The following is a 20,014-nucleotide window of genomic DNA, read 5'->3' as shown; positions in this document are numbered from 1 at the left end:
CCCTGCAGGGGTTTGTGTGTAAAGTGACTATCCTCAGGTAGAGAGGAAATTTCAAGTGACACCAAGGTATTAGGGTGCCCACCACTGTGTAGCTTACAACAGTTTACTTGACTTAACCAACAACACAGTCTGTTATCATGCATATGCAAAACCGATGTTGAAGCCAGTTGACTTTGACCATTTTTCCAATGAAACATGGTATATAACACAGCAGAGGGAGATGGGACAAGGGCATTTTTTCATGTTGTATTTTTTGGTAATATTTTTAGTGTACCAATTGGAAAGAAAAATCCAACCAATGTTAAAATCTAGGGAAAATCTGCATTTTGCTTTAAGCTTCAAGTTAACACTACTCTTATTTGAGAATCCATTTGTACCAAATGGGGTCTATATTTTAAAAAACTAGGTAAATTTCAGACTCAAAAATGAATGAACAGATACGGTGACATCAAAGGAGTTAACAGAGAAGGTGATGTTAATAAAAAGTTGAACCTAAAATCCACCTTGGCTAGAACTGATTATTCACAGATAGCTTTTTCAAAGGAAAAGCTAACTTGCATCATCCAGGTTTGGTTTTCTCTACAGTCAAATACCATGTTAATTAGCCAGTAATGGCTTGGTGAAAACATTTCTACTTGGTTATATCTGACTAATGACCAAAATCCTGAGTGTGCTGTTTGGCCTATCTTACTCTTCTGACATAGACTTACTGAAATCAGAAATCAGAATTTACCTGTGATTTAAGACACAGTTCACAGAAAACACCAACAGAATCAATAGAGAAATGTTAAGACCCATTACAAGAAAAAAATTGTAATTCTGCCTGGTGATAGATATTAACTAGGCTTACTGCAGTGATCATTTCATAATATATACCTACATAGAATCATTATCTTGTATACCTGAAACTAATACCATGTTATATGTCAATTATATCTCAATTTAAAAAAAAAGTTAAAGCATTTTCTATACAGTATCTACTTCTACAAATAAAAGCTAGATACTTTCTAAGAACTCAACAGAAAACCAAAAGCTTAGAGGCCTGTGAAGACAGGAACTTATGTACAAGTATATGAAGGCTCCATATCTTCCTCTAAACAATTTAAACAAGTAAGATAACCTCAGAATTCTCAATTCAGAAAGCAGAGAGAAGGATCGGTTTGTCTATAAATCAGTGATATTGCTAGCTAATATGTTGTGGTTATGCAGCTTCAGTTCAAAGGTAGCTTGATTGAATCCCTTCCATTAAAAAGAAAAAGATATTTCATAAGTGAATCAAAATAATCACATTGTTTGAACAAAGAATTTTTCTACCTTTTTATTTTTGAAATACTTGTATTTCCATAAACTTTCAAGTGCAAGATAAGCTGCTCAATTAAAGCTATGTTCTGTATACAATATACAGAAATCATTTAAAAAGTTTGTTTATATTATGGATTCTTTTAATACCAGTAAAAATTAATATACAAATAATTGACTAGAAACGAAACCATCACTAATCCAAGCTACACAGGTACTTCATTTCAGGAAAAAATCCAATTTCACTCTGTTAGAGGAATACAGTGGATTTGTCACAATATACGTTATCAAATTTCATTAAGGCAGGGAGTTTTCAATATTAAAAAATGTCCAGGCTTGTGTGCACATTCAGGAACTAGAGTCCTATCACTGGTTGCACATAATTCTGTAACAATGCAAAAAAAACCTAACAAAAACAAAAACCCCTGTGGTTTTCAATTAGGTCAAGCAATAAATTAATAAAAAAGCTACTTATCAAACTATAAATCAGAGCGGTGTAGAAGTCCAGCAGTTGGGTTCTACTTCTGTCTGACGTACTATGCCAATCAGTCCATTTTACCCACGTTAGAAGACCGTATAAAGCACAAAGCATTTGTTAGTGATATTTAACCTGATAATTCATTTGTGAGGAAGACCTAGTTTTAAAAAGTTGAAATATAAATCACATGCCACAAAATTCATCCTTTTAAAGTGCACAACTCAGTGGTTTCTAGTACATTTACAAAGTTGTGCAGCCATTGCCACTATCTAATTCCAGAACATTTTCATCACACCAAAGAGAAAACCCACACCCTAAATCATTCACTCCCCATTTTCCAGTCTCTTCATCCTCTGGAAAGTACTAATCTACTCTCCGTCTCTGGGTTTGTCTATCCTGGATATTTCATATAAATCACACAGTATGTGCTCTTTTGTGTCTGCTTTCACTTAGCATAATGTTTTCAAGATTTGCTGTAGCATATATCAGTCCTATATTCCTTTTTATGGCTGAGTAATATTCCATTTTATTTATCTGTTCATCAGTTGATGGTCATTTGGATTTTTTCCGTGTTTTTGGCTATTGTGAATGATAAAAGCTAGTGTTGATGAGAAAAATTCAGTCTTTTCCTTACAGACACAAAAACGGTAGAAATTTTAAAGGTACTAGACCAAAACAGTGCAACAGCATCTCTTATGATATAATCTCAATTAGATAAAATAACTTGAAAACACGTGTTAAAATATTTTTAACTTTAATATTTATCAGCTTATATAACATGTTGTTCCTATTAGCTTTTGATTCTTTAATAGACTTTAATTTTTAGAACAATTTTAGATTTACAGAAAATTTGAGAACAATGTACCGAGTTCCTGTATGCCCTGCACTCAGTTTCCTCTCTTATTAACACCTTGTCGTAGTACGTGTTGAGGAAAAGGTAATCTCAGCAGGCCCCGGCCGCTCAGACCCTGCACATCCTGAAGACAGGCCTGTCTTCACCCTCCCAGGAGGTCACTTCTGAACCCTTGGAATGTTCTGCCTGATAAGAATGTTTCTGTACACCAAAGGCTTTGGCCCATGCTGTACTAGACTGTCCAGAAAAATTCATCTTAGTAATGTGTCCTCACGTTACTCCATTGAGAGGAGACATCTACAAGCTTGTGCCTGGTTTCTCTTGGACTTTTCTCTGTGTGTCTTTTCCTGTTGCTGACTTTGATCTGTATCCTTTCACTGTAATAAACCATAACCATAAGTATAACAAAAAAATAAAGTTTATTAATTACATGGAATAAAAATCTATATAGACAAGGCGTCCCGGAAATATTGAATGGCTAGTTCAGGTTTACACAGTAAACGATAGTGATAGTTATTAATCACAGCTACTATTCTTTTTTGCTAGGCTGCTTTTGAGTGCAAGACAATATGCTTAGTATTTTTTATACATTATTTCACTTAATGTTTTGCAATATCCACATAATGTAGGCATTTTGATCTTTTAGAAAAGAGGAAGTTGAGGCTCAAGTTCAGTAAGTTGATCAAGATTTCACAATTTATAAATAGTGGTGGCAGGATGCAAGCCAGGCAAAAAGTCTATATTTTCAAAATTACTTTTTGTACTGCCTTCAAGAAGATCATTGCTTACAGTAATACTCAATCATGTAATAGCTGACAAAAAAGATGCATTAATAAATGAGTGAATGGAATTAAACTAGAACCAAGGGATTTTGTCAATTACTATAAACTGAATTCAGATTTTCAGGCTTAGAGTAGAAACAAAAAGACTAAAATTCAGAGGGGAACACACATAGGGACTAGGAAGTAAGGCAGATTAAAGACAGCCAAAAGTTCTGTGATCCTCCTCCCATGAGAAGTGGGGTTTATATTCCTTCCCCTAGAATCTGGTGGCCTATGACTGCTGACCAACAGAAAGCAGAAGAAATGATGCTGTGCAGTTTCAGCTTCCAAGATGGAAGAAAAGGCAGGTTTTGCTTCTTGTCTCTTGGAACCTTCTCTCTGAGAGTTGCAATCCTCCATTTAAGAAGTTCAAATACACTGAGCAGCCCCTGATAGAGAGCGTATGGCCAGGCACTCTGATCACCAGTCCCAGCTGGGATCAGCCTTTCAGCCAAACCTGCAAAGCCAACAGATATGTGAGTGAAGGCCATCTTGAACCCTCCCGATAGGCCATTTGCTAGCTGAAAGCCAACAAGTCACCACGATGTCTTGAGGAACAGTGGAATCACTAGCCAAACAAGAAAAACAAAGTGGTTGCTTTTAAGGGTCAAATTGTTGAAGTACTTTGTTACATGGCAATAGACAACCAGAATAGAAAGTGAGGTTAGACCCAGCAGAAATGAAAATTACATTGGTTAGTCCAAGCCAGGGATGTCAGGAGAACAGAGGAAGGTTAGTAAACCAACTCAGAATCAGAAGCCCATAGGATCTATCAGTGCAGAAGTTCACGATGTAGAGGCAGCAAGGGGGAAGAGGCAAGTCTCTAGCAGAAACGAGAAAGTCTAGGAACAAAATTACAACTGTTCAACATGTATTTTTCCATCATCTGAGGCTGGTTTTCAGATGAACTGAAGTATCTACAACATTAGGTTTTGAGGATTTTAAAATAAAACGTTGTCAACCATAGGCCAAGAAACACACTGTGGGTTATATTTGCAATGTCACTGACTCACACTTGTCGAGTCTAGATGGAAATTTCATGTTGATTGGTGAGTATCAGGCCTTGATGAGTCAAAGCCAGCAGTTAAAATGCCAGGGCAGCATGTGCACAAGTTGTTGGGAGTTCACAGCTATTCGTGATGAGTAGTCAAGAGGAATCCAAGTAGCCGAGGGCTTGGGATTAACAGACCCTGAGAGGCAAAACTGAATGAAGTCAGGAACGGCACCAGATCAGTAGATATAGACAAGGAGAGAGACAGAAGACTAAACCAGAGACCAGGAGAGTGAGATTGGACTATCTGACAAATAAGGGCTAGGGAACTAGAAGTAGTAGGTTGGCACATTGGTGACCTTTGTGTTATCATGGAAGTCAATACCTATTAGATGAATGGGATCAGTAGCATCTCATGTATTGACAAGCCATTTAGAATCTAATGCTTCCTGTCCAGTATCACTTGGTCTTAAAGTGACCCTGCCTTTATGTGACATGGAAATAAATTAGAGTCTGAGCTTTGGTGTTATTTAAATCTGGGTTCAAATCATGGGCTAGCCATCTATGAGAAATGGTACCTTGACAAAGTGGCTTGACTCTGTCACTACTTCATCTGTAATAAAGTTGACCCATATGGCTGTTGTAAAAGTTAAATGAGGAAATAAAGTAATATCTCGCAGAGTTCCGGGTATACCCAAGGTGATCAATAAATGGAAATTTCTGGTTTATGTACCAGAAGAGAAGCTATTATGTATCAGAAGGAGCTATTCATTGAGAAAAAAGGCAAAATTTTGAAGAGACTACTCTACCTCATCTGAAATAATAAAGGCACCTTCAGTTTTATGTAGACAGCTAGGTGTAAGGATTGCAATGGTCAGAAGAAAATGAGAGCTGCATGTGGAAAATATTTTCACAAATTCAGCCACCCTTTGTTTTCTCATCCCCTCTCACTCTTGACTTAAGTAATTTTACTTCAGCCAGCATCAGACACAGAAAATAGTAATGAAGGGCCAGCAACGTAAGACAGTAAGACAATATAGGAGTAGTGGAACTTACCAGTTTGGACCCAAATTTTGTTCAGAGTTGAGTCTATTGATCTAATGACTACAGTAGAGCATGTAGATACTGTGCAAATCCCACTTTAGTAGAATCAGAGGTGTGGAATACAGATTTTGCCATTCTGTTGTCATATAAGTGACTCTAGACAATCTAATACTAGGAGTTCCTTCAAAACTAGCCCCACTTTTCCTGCTATAGATTCCTTTTAAGAAATGCCCCCAAATATTAATAAAAACAATGATCTGATCAGACTTGAAACAGAAATCCAACCAAAACTCTCTATTAAATCAGTATTATAATTTTTCTCATTGGCTTAATTCATGTCTATTTGATCCATGAAGTGGATGTATCTATACAGTAAAGAGCAAAGATGAGAGGTCTCTGTACTGGAATTTGAGAAAGAGATATGGAAATTTTCTGCTGAGGTTATGCACAGAAAAGAACACAATCAAATTAGGAAACACTGAAGAGCAGCAAAGACAGTTCATACCATACTTTTCTTTCGATGGGCCAATAAATAGTCAAGCTGAATAATTTACCAAAAGAAAAAGAGCCCGGTCAAAACTCATGATCTTTTGAACAATAGGCAGGAGTTCAATTATCCACAAATGTTCTATTAGAAGGCAGCTTTCCAGGAGCAGTGTTATTTCAGCAGTCATACATTAGAATTATTAAAGAGGGAGAACACTGCCTTTGTAGTTTCTGTGTCCTGCTGTAGTTTGCGTTAGCTTCTTTTTAAAAATCTACTTCCACGTAAAGTAGCTCTTTGCCAAAAAAAGAAGAAAAAATTAAGAGGGAGTAATTATTTTAATAATGTTTCTGGTGAGTTTGAGCTGTTATATCTCACTGGAACACTTTATCTGTACATTATTAGAGTGATACTGTCACTTTAGAAAGTATATAGTTTGCTTCCATTAGGGACTCAGAGTACGTTGCCAACGGTGCTCACAGAGTTTCTCCATCACCATCCGTACAGACTGCCGTGTTGCAGAGTGAATAGCTCATCACTTCCTTGGGGTATATCTAGATTCCAGGAAGTGGAGAGTTTCTTCTTCACTGATACCCTGTAAAATCCTTTAGCTTCCCTTAGACAAAGCGTAGAAGTCATGTGGAATATCGCGTATTTTGGAGCCAAAGAACCGGAGTTTGCTACCAGTATGAAAGCGCGTTGTGAACTCAGTCAGGTTTTGTGGAGGTGACATATTTCTTGTGATTTAAATTTACCTTCAAAAATTCTTTGTCAGTTCTCTCACCGTCTTTTGATATTCTTCTTAACCCTTTATGTGATTTCCTATATCTTTCTGAAATGTTGAGATTAGAAACAAGAGCTCTACAAAAATAAAATTCTGAGAGGTCTAAAGATATTAGAAACACGGTTTCACTATTTTGGCCTTGGATGATTCCTTATTTATTCATTCAATTGTGCTGAGGAAAAAGAGCTGAATTCTTCTTAGAGCATAGGCAGCTAAACTCTCAACTATGCCGAGGTCAGACTCAACTGAAGTGGATAGTTGTCCTTTCTGGCTGTGTGATTTTGGGGGTAATAACCACCATCCTGAATCACCCTTTACTATTCTGTTAACAAGGGGGCTATTACGCTTACCTTGAAGTGCTATCGTGAGGACTGGAAATATTACACAGAAGTCCTCAGTGCTTGGCACATATCAGGTCCTCCAAACAGTAGTCATGGCCTCCCTTCTCCTCCCCTTCTTGTCCTTCATCTCATGTCTTATGCTAATGGCTTGATTTTTCTCACATATCTCTACAGAAAACATTCCGTTTGTGTCTTACCGTTCAGAAATGTCATTTAGATTTGAATCTGTTGTTCCAAAAGCTTAGTCATGATTTTTGTTCAGTGATTACAGAAGCTCACTAAGCATTACTCTTATTGCAAGTCATCAGTGGAAAATTCAAACGTCACCTGGTTTAAATTGAGTCTATAAATTGAGTTTGCTGCATTGTAGTGCAGGCGTGAGTTGCTAGGAGGGTTGCTTGCCTATCCTTCTTGTTCAGACTACTTATCCACTTTGAACTGCCCCATTTCCCAATAACCCTATTGCATTCTATTTTGTCAAATTTTAGTATGAAACGTAGCACTTGTCATAAAGATTTTATTAGTATGAAACCTTTCAAATCTCTAAAATGCTCTGAGTCTTACACATATTAGCTAATTTAGAAAAAAATTTGTCATAGGCACAATAACCTTACATGTGTATAGACGTTTCCTTTGAGAATAAATTTGCTCTTTTTATTCCTTTCTAGGACTTTATTTGTGTTAATCAAAACTATTAAGGAGCAGGTGGCAACATTCAGTCAAGTTAAAGGAGCAGCGGTGCAAACACTCTACTTATTAACATTATTCATAAAGTTTCTATCGTAAACAGCATTAAACTACTTACTATTCACCATAAGGGTATAAAAAGCGCATTGGAGCTTCAAAATCAATGACACGTTGCCCTCTACTCAGTGCTGCTCTCTGGCAAAGAGAGAAGCAGCCGCTCCTCAAACTCAGCATGCCATTTTTTAATTCACACTTAAATTTCCACTTGAGGAGGCAAGCCAAAACAAACTAGTCCTCCCTGAGATGCACCCTGGGAATAAGTGCCCTCCCAACTTTAATAACCGTCTGAGAAGAGGCTTTCTCCCACTCCCCTCTTCTCTCTGAATAGGAGTTGCTTATTAGGGCCTAGTTGTTTTCTACTCTACTATTTGCATAATTCACAGATGTCAACCTGCCGCTCCATTCTGTCCTGTAGAATTATAGTCTTTGTTTGCTGAGTAAATTGTTCTCTCTTTGCAGCTATAATTAGGGATACACTATGGAAAAGTGCTAAGATGAAACAACTAGCAGCATTTAGATAGATAAATAGAGAGATAGATAATTACCTTTCTTAGTCAATCATATTCTGATTCAAGACTGCCTCTTTTTTTATAAATTAACCTATGTGCATGCCTGCAAAATAGTATATTTATTTAGGAAATCTTTATTTAAACATAGGATAGTTTGAGGATATGAAAACAGCTGTTATTGTTACTTGATTCATTACATACCATCTTTAAAAACACGCTACTACAAATGGAAGTATATCGTTATTTATTTATCAGAGCTTGATAATAAAAACTAGAAACTGTGATTTTATATCCACCCACAATAGCATCTCAATGATTACAAGGATATTTAGGTGAAGTTTTTTCTTCTTCATTGATATTCTAAGCAATTCAGCTCAGTTATTCAAATATCAAGTGTTTTTAGTATCATTAACTGTTCAGGCATTTTCTTTACCTTAAAAAGCTTTTTTTTTTTTTTTTTCAGAAGAAAGTGATACTCAAAGCCGTAGCACTACAAGTAAAAGAGATAGCTACACACTTGAATCATACAGGGTTTCAAAGACTATCAAGTATAATTGTGTTATATAGATGTAGTCGAATTGGGGGAAAACATTCTGGTCAGAATATTTGTGTACAATAGTATTTTAGGAAGCAAAACATTTGGGCTTCAATACATGCAGTGAAATTTGGTTCACAGATATTTTGTTCAAGTGGAATCTTGTAGAGTTTTATTTAAATTTTTCTTCGCTCTTTCAATTTGTGCTATATTCACTGTAGATTGGTTCAGCCAGGGGTTGATGATTAGTGTTTGAACAGAGACATGCAGGCAAAACTCACTGCATTTGTTCGTCTTCACAGCAATTTTGGATGAGGACTCTTGGAAGTGTAAGTCAACGTTAACAAGCATGTGTCACAGCATGGTTTTGTAAAAATAGTTGAATAACAGTGAATATAAATTCTTAAGGTAAGACCAGTTTCTTTGGCCAGGATTAAGAAGCTGTTTAATTCGTTGTTTAAAAGAAATTGTTTTTTAACATATAAAAAATTTGACTTGAATTATTATCTAAAAAAATGAGGTCTCTGATGGTAAACACATGCAATCACTTTTATGATTTCCCTTTTTCTTGAAGGTGGCAAATATATACTAGATGCAAGCTAATCATAATGTTGCATTATCTTTCCATTTTACACAAATATTGATCTTTTATACGTGAGAATAATACAGAAGTCAATAGAATCAACATGACTTTATTATGATTAAGGAGTGTTGGAATATCTGTACCTCACCAAGAAAATTCTTTTGATTTTTGTCCTGCGACTGGTCAGTTACGGTTTCCATGACCTTCTAGGGTCTTGAACTGAACATTTCTAAGGCCTCCTGGAAGATACATAGTATTTGAACCAGGTTATCTGACATAATTGTAAAAAGAAATGAGGAAAGTGAAGTACTTCCTAGTGGCCACATGATTAGAAAAGTGCAAAGGGTTTGCCTGTATCTAATCTCTGCTTTCCTCCATTTAACTGAGAATGGACCAAAGTTAATTATAATAAATGTGATGTGAGAACCAAACATAGCAAACTTGCTCGTTATCCTCAGCACAGAACACATGATAAGTGCTCCCAAAATAAAGAGTAAATAAAGCAAATATATAGTTTTACTAAAAGAGGGAGAAAAACTGAATATGTAGGTTAGAAAATGAGAAAACGAAAAGTTACTCAGGTAAAACCGACTTTCTCCATCTGGTTTTTCCTAAAGAGTTCCAAAGAGGAACTGAGAATAGATTTTTTGTTTCTTCCTTTACTGGTAAAGATGAATATTGTTCAAAGATGAAGGAGAGAATCAAAGAAAAGTGTGACTAAGACTATTTTATTTTAACCATCATTAGTATGTAATAGTACCGGAGGCAATTTGGCAAGCCATATGGTAGAAAATCATATATAGAAAGTCACATTGCCTTTTTAGACACAAGGATTTCTCAACAATCCGTCCATTTCAATAGCTATCATTGGTACTAGATGTTATTGATTTAAATTAGACTTTCTGCCATACTGATGTGAGTGAATGATTAAATAAACAAACAAAAAAACATTCAAATAAAAAGAATAGACAAATCTTCCATCCAGAAAAATTCCAAATAAATTCTATAGATATTCTACCTTCAAAAAGGTTAAGCATAACTCCTTAAACACAGGCTGTGCACAGTGACTTCCTTCCAAAGAGTATGGATGAAAAGAGAGAATATAGTAACATGGCTGTGGAGAAACCTGATAAACACGACCTAAGTCAAATGATCAAAGTCAACAGCAACAATGATAAATTGTGTTGATACTATGTACCCTTGATATGATGTGATGGAAATGGCACTTTAATTCCGTAGTCTTGTTGCAAAAACGTGTAACCCTAGTCTAATCATGTCAATCCCCCTATTGAGGGATGTTATACAAAATGCCTGATTAGTTCTCCCCAAACCTATCAAGGTCATCCAAAACAAGGAATGTCTGAGAAACTGCAAAGAGGAGATTACAGAGACAGGACGACTAGTAATTTAGTATCCTGGATGGGCTCCTGGAACAGAAAATGACATTAGGTAAAAACTAAGGAAATCTGAATAAAGTAAGTACATGAATTAATAATAATGTTTCAGTATTGACTGTGATCATACTCATGTAAGATGTTAACAATACGTACTAATACATCAGAATTGATTCATTAATTGTGTACCATATTAATGGAAGATATTAACAATAGAGGAAATTGGATGTGAGGTATATGGGAACTCTCTATACTATCTCCACAATTTTCCTATAAATATCAGACTATTTTAAACTATGAAGTTTATTAAATATTACTGAAAGAATTCCAGAATAATTTAAAAATAAATTGATTTATACATTTAAATAAAGACTTTCTCACAGAACTTCCAATCTAAAAATGTACTATAGGTATTCATTAATCTGATATTCAATTAATTTGTTCCCAAATGTTTATTTATGACATTATATATTACATTGCTTTTGGTGTTGACAGAGGAAACATCATCAGATTCATAAGGCCTATTATAAGGGTGAAGAGGAAAATGCCAGCTAACTAGAATTTTAGGATATTGAATGGTTTAAAGATATTAAAAGTTAATTAAAGCTTTATATAAATTAATGCTTAATATTGCCTAAATCACTTTCTTATAGTCCATCTACTTTGGGAAGGAATTAAGTTAATTTCGATGTAATGGTAAGTAAATATGACCTTTGATATAGGCAGTTCATTCAAACTAGTACGACTTATTGCCTAATTTGATTTTACTTTTGCATCTGATTGTGTACAATGGTATGAATTTTGAATAAACAAAAATATTAAACACTCAAAATGTTTAAACTTACATTTATTATACAAGATAAAATGTTACTGTTTCAGTCTAAATATAAATAGTGTGTGAAGAGCTTTCCCTTATTAAATGCAAGTTTAATTTTCTTCAATACTCTGGCCCAGTTAGTTCTGTCATACAGTGTCTATACTGACACAATGATATATATCACAAGGTGCATATTCATCACCTCTGTGTGTTCAGATGATGAATTTGCTAAATTGAGTATTTTATTTTTATAAGAATTTTATATTTATTACGTGTACTATAAAATTTTAAAGTAAATTATCAGGGGAAATTTCGAAAACAATCTTGAAAAATTGAAAGTTGAAAAATTTTGAAAGTTCAATGAAAACTGAAATGAAACTAACATGTTAAAAAGATCTGAATAAATTAGAGTCTAAAAAGTGAGTAGCATTAATATTGACAGGCAATTTATCAATGATCAGATCATGAACACAAAAGAACATTAAATGTGGGAACATTAGAAAAATCTGAGACAATTACAGGTAGTTAATCAAATATTCTGCAAAAAGATTTATCATTTCTATCTGATTGGTAAAATTCTAGTTCCAGATCCTACATCAAAATGGATATCTCTGGATTATTTATCTTTGTATACATCTCTTGATAAAGAAAAGAACCTGAGTTGCAGCATCTTATTTCCAGTCATGATCTGGGATGTGAGCAGAGTGGCCTGACATTTACAATACTTCAGTGGCAATTACAGCACAGTTAATATATCAATTTAATTAAATTCCTATAGTGATTCATGACATAAAATATCAAAATAAGTTAACTTGCACAGAAATAGACAAAAGATCAATGCAGTGGGCAGAGATACAATGAATTAAATTAAAGTGTAATTGCCATCTACTGAAAAGATTGTGTGCATAAGTAGATTTTTTTGTGAAGCAATCTCTTAGAAAGACATCATTTAGGGAAATTAGATAAGATAGATCCAAAAGTTTCTAAAGATTCCTAAAGTCGGCCTTGAAGCAATATCTAAATTATTTTTTATCTTACTTTTGGAAAGGAATCAAAGAAATATGTTTGTATTAAACTAAAATAAATGGAATTCTTACATTTTACTAAGTACAATATGAGTTTTGCATTTTCAATTATGATTTGCCACCGACTTTTACAGTGTTTTTAGATAAACTAATATAGCTAAAATCCATATGACATAATATAAAACCTATGTCAAAGAAAGAATCTATGTGTCAAAGAGAGAAGACAACAGTGAAACTAGTTGGTGAGTTGATCAGGTTCTCCAATCTTCTCACTATCACTCTGAAGTAAGTATGGTCATGGGGTTGTAGAGAAATTTGAAAGGAAGGCTGATGGCCTTCCTGCTAATAAAGGCAATTGGGTCTTCAGTAATTAAATAAAGAAAAAAAGGAAATACTATTCATTTAGCATCCCAAGCTGATAAAGTGGGTCTTATTTTTACTGTAAATGTGCTAAAGAATTAATAATTGGTGCTTTTATGTGTCGCTGCTCTATAAATAATCATGGGATCTTGTTGCATTTTCCTTGTGGCTCTAAGCATCTTCATCCATAAAGAAGAATGAGTTGAATTAGGTGTTTACCAAGATATCTCCTAACTCAAACATTTTATAGTTCTATGGTGGATAGATAATATCTAGCTCAAGCTCATCTCCTGTGCTAATAATCCCAGTTTAGTTACTGCTGGAGTAAAGTAATTGTTAACTTATAAATAAAAAATATTTTGCTTCATTGAATCAAGTAAAATAAGGTGTCGCACTTGTGTGTGTGTGTTTGCTTTTGTGTATGTGTGTGTGTGTGTGAATTAGAATGTGAAGTAGTTCTGAAATCTTCCAGCCTGTTAAAAAGATATCAGTAGTTTTGTATGGACACGTGCTTTAGAAATAGGATTACCAAATGGTCCAAGAAAATCTGAGTTGCCACCCTCACCTTCAACAGTAATCTACTTTCTTGAAAAACCCCATTGATAATGCTAAGGGAAAATCACTGATACTAGGAAGAGAGAACAAATACGTAGATAAAATAGATTCCTCTTTCTCTAACAGTACCGCTGAGTCACTTCTCTATTAAAACCAGATTCAATTATGAGTAACAAAAAATCACAAATTATGGTAGCTTATTAAGGTAAAAATTTGTTTCACGTTCACAAAAATATTGGCAGACTCTGACTTAGGTGGTGGCTCTGTTATCTAGAGGGACCCAAGCTCCGTTTGTGCTCTATCATCTTTAGCATGTAGCTTCCACCTTCTTGTGCAAGATACCTGTTCCAGTTCTAGATACCACATCCACATTCCAGTCTTCACAGAAGTTGTGTTACCATCTTGCTTACATTTCACTAGTCATATCTAGCTTCAAAAAAAAAGCTCGCAAATAATATATTTTGGGCGATCCATTTGCCCAGCTTAAATTCACGGGGTCTATTACTGAGAAGAAGGTGAGAACAGTTATTGGGAGACAAATGGCAGCCTCTGCCTCTACTCCACCCTTTGGCAAAATATCCCTGCTTGTGTAACGTACTCACCTCTCGTCCTAAGGCATCTTCTGATTGTAGTTGACTATAAATCAAAAGACAAGACCTCTTCTCCCAGCACCAATGTGGAACTTTGGAGTAGGATTACATAACGTCAATACAAAACTTCCATTGAGAAAAGGAAAGAATGTGAAATATCTAGCAGCTACTAGCTCATGAGTAATTTTGTGTAGTTATGTAAGGTGATTTTCTATTAGTGCATTTTCAAAGTTAGTGGTCCTCAAACTTTTTGGTCTCAGGACTCCTTCACATTTTTATAAGTCATTGAGGAGAGCTTAGAGCTTTTAAAATGTAGGGTATGTCTATCAATATTTTCTGCTTTAAAAATTAAACTGAGAAATTTCCAAAATATTTATTGGTTAGTTTATTTAAAATAATAACAAATCTGATACATGTTAACATATTTTTAAGAAAAATAACTATATTTTATAAAACAAAAATATAATGAGAACAGTGGCATCATTTGCATATCTTTTTAATGTCTGACAATGAAAGACACTGAATTCAGACACCTGCTTCAGCATTCAATGTACTGTAATGTTGGTGAAGCAGATGAAGAAAATTAGGCTTCAGACACATAGGAATTTGGAAAAGAGAAGAATATTTCAGTAGCCTTTACAGAAAATTCTGGATATTCCTTTTTGATGCTACATCAAAACCGGACGAATGAAGGTTTCTTAAAGTTTAGCTGCAACGCGGAATTTGAAACCAAATTAATTTTTTATACTGTTACATTAAAATCTATTTGTGAGTTTGCATTTTGAATGGCTATTTTATCCATTCATGGATCATTTTGAAAACATTGGTTTCAAGAGTTATTAAGAGTTTCCAAATGTTGACACATTTGTTTTATAATATGAAAAATTACACTTATTAATATCACCATAGAAAAATCTTTAAGTATCGGGGAGCTGTCAAGTTCTTGGTGATAGATATAATTTTCCAAAATTCTAATTTTTGCTTAAAATCTCAGATTTTATTATTGACAAGTAGTGTTAGTCGTTTTCCTTGAAGTGACAGATTCACTTTGTTCATTTTAGAAAAACTATCCCCAATATCCAGCTCTGAATAACCATAGTTTGTCTGTCAGTCATTCTTTCTAGTAAAAATGATGTGCCATGAAATAAGGGGCTAGTTCAGCTAATACAAGGGCTTTCCTCTCAAGACAACCATCAGTAGGTAACAGAGGTGCTTAATGTGTACCTCACATTTCACCATGTAAAATGTTATGACAAATATATACTCAAGAGTAAAGTCTTAATAAAATTAATAATTTTTAGTGCTTCATCAGGATGTTATGAATGAAACTGTGTGTGTATGTGTGTGTGTCTAACATGTATGCATGGTGAAAAAACAAAACGACCATTAGCATAATTTGCTGCCATTGCCTTTATTCTGACTAAAGCAATAGCAATTTTACCCATCATTGCTTTTAAACTCTCAGTGTGAATGTTGACACAGTGAAAAAGGACAACTCATGTTCTAATATTGTGATGAAAAGCATGTTGTTCTCACAAATCTCCTGAAGGGATTTTGGGGACCCCTCAGTCACACATTGAGATTAAAGAGTGTGCATTTTAGACTATTTCTAGATGCTACCTGATTGTACAATTTTTATTTGCACTAAAATTTTTGGTGTAACTGGTTTTGACATTCTGACCAATACTGATAGTATTAAAAGCATAAATTTTTACCTGTCTGATAGATAAGAAAAAGAACATTGTTACATTAATTTGTTTTCCTTTTACTGTAAGTGAGGTTCTGGATCTTTCTGTACATTTATGGATCAATATGATGCTGGTGCAGGAATAGATAAACAGCTCCATGGAACAGGAGGAAGAGTTTATAAAATGACCTAAATTCATTTGGAAATGTAATTTATGATCAAGGTTGGATTTCCCTAATAAGTAATCGGTCGTGAGAGACGTAGAAACTCTAATAAGTGATGTTAAGTGATATTGGGAGAACTGGCTAACTATTTGAAAAAAAAGGTTGATCTTTAATTAGTTTACATTTTGCATCAAAAATTCTGAATGGATAAAAGATCCAAACTCAGAAAGTAGAAGACTGAATAACTTATTTTTATATTTTATGTTTGAAATATCTGTCAAAATATAACAGAGGAAAACCAGAAGAGTTAAAGAAAATAAATGATATGTGTGACTGTACAAAATTATTTAAATTTCTAAATGGTAAAAAAGCACAATATAAATCATAAGAAAAATAATAAAATGGGAAATAAATGTTTAACACATACCGCAAATAACTAATTCTACTTTTTAACATATTAAATGCTATTATTATAAATGTGTGATAAAAAGAAATAAAGAGCCTCTTGGAAAAATAGAAGATACGATGTAGGATACTGAAGTAGATTGTAAAAACAGTTTTATAGCTATTGCGTTATAAGGAGTATTTGAAGTCAAATCTTCCAGCTCTCATTATAGATGGGGAAACGGAAGTCTAAGCAAGGGGAAACGGAAGTCTAAGCAAGCATAGATAAAAGTTAACTTTCTTTGTTCTCCATTAAGTGCTTTAACAACTGTAGGTTATGTATTCATTTGTTTCTACTAAGTAACTAAGTTACTTGAATCTGATTTGTTTTCAATAGCATATCAATTTAAGTATATATCACTCTGCAACCCATCCATGAAAATGCAAACGGAATAGAATGACCTTTAGCTTTGCAACTGATATATTTTCAAAAATAGACTAATATTATTCTATTGAAATCAACACCATCTGCTCTTATTATACAGGATTAGATATAGTGGTTAAGAACCAAGCTCTGAGCAGACTCTCTGCCCCAGTTGGAATCCTGGCTTTGTAACCCGCTGAGTAACCTGAACAATTTATCGAAACCCTATATGCCTCAATTCCTGATTTATGTATCATTCCAGTTTCTAAGGTTATTATAGGATTAACTCATACTTATAAAGAGCTTATGATAAGGCATGACATACAGTAAATGCCCAATAAATGTTAGCTATAACCATTTCATCATTTATAGGTGGGGGCACTTTTGGTGACCATGCACAGATTTCCCTTTGTGTATCATTGCACTGTGGATTAGAAGCATGTCTTATCTTGCTCTGTTACCACCACAAAAACGATCTGCATATAGAATTGATTTCTATACAAAGTCTGTAACCTAGTTATTTTCATAGTGTATTAAGTAACATGATGAATGAATCTCAGGTGTATATTGACAGTAAGAGGTTGGAAAAAAGATTTAGGGTCATTTAGCATAATGGAAATTGGATGATTCTATTATTTTAGCCTTTTGTATGAGGAAGGACTTATAGAACCTAGTTCCAAAGTTGACACAAGAGTGAGAGAGAGTAAATGACATCAACAGGGGTTACAAGTCAGCTCATTTCAAATCCAGACTACAACTACACTCCCTCCGCTTGTCCCACATATTTCTTATTGTGAGGTTACTTCCAGCTTGAACTTACTGTTCTTTGGTCTTTGAAAACTCTTCTAGAAACACTGTGGCAGCTGAAGGGATTTATCATAAGGCTAGATATGCAGTATTCTAATGTAGCTTGCAAACTAAATTGAACTGGGAATCCTTTATGCACAGTAAGGCCACTGCCTGCCCATTCTGAATGGATCGCTGGTGGCTTATCACAATTTCTTGGAGACCTAATACTGAACTTAGATAGAAAATGACTCTCAGGAGCTAAAAAGGCTTTAATTTTTCAGATTTTCTTCCCTTTGTCCTTTATAGTCCCGAACCCAATCAAATTGTCAGAGGACTACCTCCCATCACAAGGATGATGGAAATGGGAATTTGTGTCTATTTATTTCTGAAAAGAAATAGCCACGGGTATCAACACCTCACCCCTCAGCGTTTTAGCAACATGCAATACACAAAAGCAATGAGTTTTCTTACATGAAATTCTTTTGTAAAAATACAAAATACCAAACACCAAACGGGCTTTCTTCTTAAGTCAAATTGTTACTGTCATTGTCTGTTTCTTACTGCTATACTTTCTAAATTTCTCTTATGTTCTCCTGGTAAATATAAAAATAATGCATCTTACTATCACTCTAAAATATACACAAAAAGCAAGAAACATCAGCACCAAGTCATGCCATGTTAATTATCTTGGATTAAAGAATATTTAAATTTTAAGGTTACATAAAGCCCAATGACTTGATGGGCCGATGTATGGTTTTGCAAGTTTAAGTAGAGAGAAGTGGTTCAAACAAATAAAAAGAACCTCTCAGGGTCTATAGTAACATGAGCATGCCGAACTTGTGCTATAGCATCTGTTCTATAGGCATGTTGTTTTGGAAAATAACATCTATCACCTTGAATTAGGTTGTTAGTGTAAATGTTACAGGTTTACACTGTGCTGATGGGTATTTTCTAAATTGGTTTTGGTTTTAGAGTTGTTTAAAAGCTACAGGTACAGGTGTAGCAAGTTTATATCTAGATTTTTGTGAACAATTTAAATAATATAACAGCAAAATAATTACGTTAACATCTTAATTCACTTTTAAAAAGATTTTGAACAAATGTAAGTTTGGAAAACTCTGGGTTTAAACATTCAGGTGTTATTTAATATGTCCCTGAAAGTCTATGATTTATGACAGAAAGGGAAAAAGAAAAACTGTAAGCTTAAAATTTAGATTGGTTTAATTTCATAAAGTCTTGACATAGGGTTTTGCATCCCCACCAAAAGGATATGGGAGTCTTTTAAGTTACTGATCTCTTCCAAGTTTCATTTCTTATAAGAGGTTGGGTCAGAAAGAGGATCTCCAAGTAACAAGTGGCTTCCTGGCTGAACAGAGAAGCCTAAGTCTGTTGCTCCAGTCCTTCTGTCTTGTGGATGCCCTTATCCAGTTCAATAGTCTTCACTTCGGAACTGTTGTGAATTTTTAATTCTCAAAGTTAGAACCATGGAATTTTGTACTAATTTTGTACTATGAATATTATATAACTTGTGAGTAGTTTATTACCAATTTCAGACTCTAAGTCAAACAGTGCTTTTGGTTGAGCAAATCAAGTACTAATATTTTGTTTCTCACAATTGTATCTTCTTTTTCTATCTCATAATTGTATCTTGATATACATTTTCAGTAATAGGTTATATAATGTGGACAAATACATTTTATGGCTTAGGCCTTTTACAAACCAATAAGTATGTCTGTTCTCAGATCCTAGATGATGCCGACCTTTTGACTTCACCTCTTGCCCTGGTTTCAGCCAATTAATTCTCATTAGCTGGGAAGGCTGAGAGATTTTCCTGAGCTTACCTGAAATTAAACAGATGGCTTTCCTGCTTGGTTCTCCAAATATTTCTTTCCTCTAGGTTTCCATTGACATACTTTATTGTTATTATTGTTATTATTATTATTATTGAAGTATAGTTGACATACAATATTGTATTAGTTTCAGGTGTACAACATAGTGATTTGACACATACACATTACAAAATGATCAGCCTGATAAGACCGATAACCGTCTGTCACCATAAAAAGTTATTACAATAATGTTGACTATATTCTCTATGCTGTACATTGCGTCCCCAAGACATTTATTTTATGACTGCAAGTGTGTACCTCTTAATCTCCTTTGCCTATTTTTCCCATTCCCTACCCCCCTCCTCTCTGGCAACCACCAATTTGTTCTCCGTATCTTTGAGTTTGTTTCTGTTTTGTTATTCTTTTTAGATTTCACATAAAAGTGAAATCATATCTTATTCTCCTTTCTCTGTCTAACTTATTTCACTTAGCATAATATTCTCTGGATCCATCCATGTTATTGAAAA

The sequence above is a fragment of the Equus asinus genome, chromosome 3, assembly GCF_041296235.1.
Source record: "Equus asinus isolate D_3611 breed Donkey chromosome 3, EquAss-T2T_v2, whole genome shotgun sequence".
Lineage (NCBI taxonomy): Eukaryota > Metazoa > Chordata > Mammalia > Perissodactyla > Equidae > Equus > Equus asinus.
Note: the sequence above shows the minus strand (reverse complement) of the source record.